Source organism: Meles meles, chromosome 18, assembly GCF_922984935.1.
Source record: "Meles meles chromosome 18, mMelMel3.1 paternal haplotype, whole genome shotgun sequence".
NCBI lineage: Eukaryota > Metazoa > Chordata > Mammalia > Carnivora > Mustelidae > Meles > Meles meles.
The window spans coordinates 60,213,741-60,215,972 of record NC_060083.1 but is presented as its reverse complement, the minus strand read 5'-3'; positions in this window follow the sequence as shown (position 1 = coordinate 60,215,972).

The window sequence follows — 2,232 nt, the reverse complement described above, 5'->3', positions numbered from 1 at the left end:
GAACCCACGGGCTGGTGTCCCGGGAAGGTGTTTACCGAGCAGACTTTGGGCCACTAGCCTCCACAAGGGACACGTCTGTGCACTTGGGAGCCTGCGGTATTTACCGGGGAGAACGACCAAGGCGGCACCACCGTGAGGCTTACCGCGAAACAGCCAGTATGAAGGCATCGGGTCGGGGGGGAGCTCTTCACTGTCAGCCAAGTGTCTGGGCTCCCCCGCCAGAAGGCTGTGTTCTCTGTGCAGGATCGGGTGGGAGCAGGTCTGGGTCAGGGCCCAGCATTCAAATGCTCTCGTTTCTCTGCACCGCCAACGAGGTTCATTCATGATCTCTGCGATTTCCAGGAGAGAGCTGGACCCAAATGAAGTCCCGTTACACCTTTTGTTAAAATCACGCTCGTCACATCTGCCACTGCGTTTGCGATAGACCAAGCACCAGCCAGGAGCCCAGGGCAAGAGGTCGAACCCCCGTTCCACTACCATGGACTTGCTGTGTTACTTTGAGCAAATGTCTTAACCTCTCTGGGCCTCAGCTTCTTCCTCCCAGGCATAAGAGTGTTGGATTAGAACTGTGATTCTGACCAGGGATGGTTTTACCCGCCCAGAGGACAACGAGCAACTTCTAGAACCGTGGTCGGTTGTCGCAACGAGGGGATGCCAGTGGCATCTAGAGGGGAGAAGCCAGGGAGACCACTGGACACCCCCCAGTGCCTGGGACAGCTCGCACAGCAAGGGATTATCCCGCCCAGAACATCAACAGCGCTGACGTCAGGAGACCCCGGAGCAGACAGAGCCCTGCCCATGCCAGGTCAAGACCGGGCTGTGGAGACGACAGGGCGGACTTGCCTTACTGGGCTGGATGCAAACTGGGGGAGTGGACAAGGTCCACTGCCCTTTCTCCATGGTCCTTCCAGAGAGTTGGGTGACATCTCTCAGGAGCTTCCCCTGCTCTGGGAAGAGCAGAGAGCAGGTCGGGGCTGATGGCCGCGAGGCTAGAATGTCCCATTCGGGGATCCCCGGAGTGTCAGTGACCAAGGCCCAGGGCACCTGGACCTGTTCATCTCCTTAACGGTGGCGGCCACCCGGCTACCTGGAGACGGGTGGGGGTCCCTGCAGGCGGCCCCTGCGACGCCCCTGAAACGGATCCGTGTCCACTCGGTGCTTCCAGAGGCAGAGAGAACGACAGTCTGCCTTTTCTTCTAACGACAACGTGGGTGCCTCGTTCCAACGTGCGCTGGGAGCCAGAGCCGTCGCCCCGACGCCCGTCCACAGCGGGGCAGGCTGGCGTCCAGGCAGAGGAGGGCGGAGAAGCGTTCCCCGCGTGCAGCTGGCCTCCTCTCTTGTGACTTCCCAAACCAAGCAGCTTCTTGGGAGGCGCGCTGGAGTGTTTAAAAATGAGGCAATAAAATAAATCACTTGTTCTCGGAAGACAGCCTGTTGGTTATTAGGCCGCGTGTTTGTGCTGAGTGAATGCTGGCCGGGAATGCTGACGGCGGGGCCCCGGGGCTGCCCGCCACATGCGCCGGCAGCAGCCTCCCCCGCCCCCCCAACACGGGCCATGCGAGGGCGCTCTCGGCCGGCAGGGAGGTGTGCAGGGACACCGGGCTCGCCGAGCGCTGCAGTTCGATCCTGCAATATTTCAGCACTTGTCACGGTCTCGCCGTCCACAGGCGGCTGCCCAGCTGGCCCTGGGCTCCCGACCACCTCCACCTTCCTGCCCCCGCTAGCCAGTCCCTAAGCATTTCTCAAGAGGGTTTTGTGGGGTTTTTTAAAAACACTTTATTTTTAAGTCACCTCCACACCCAGCAGGGGGCTCGAACTCAGAACCCTGAGACCAAGAGCCAAACCTCCACCGTCGGAGCCCGCCAGGCACCCCCAAGAGGGCTCTAAAGAGCTGGAAGTGAGGGCGCCTGGGGGGCTCAGTCGGTGGAGCGTCTGCCTTCGGCTCAGGTCAGGATCCCAGGTCCAGGGATCGAGCCCCGCGTCCGGCTCCTCCCCCCTCTTGTGTTCTCTCACTTTCTCTGCCTCCCTCTCAAATAAATAAGTAAATAAATATTCTTAAAAAAAAAAAAAAGAGCTGGACGTAAGTTTTGTCCTACAGCTACCACGTCTGGAGAACCAGTTAGGCCCAATCCAGTCCTCACGTGGCTCCTCACACAGAACCAACACCGGGCGCCTCAGAGGTGCGAAGGTCGAAAAAACAAAACCACGGAAGAACCTGAAGAGAGTGAGGGA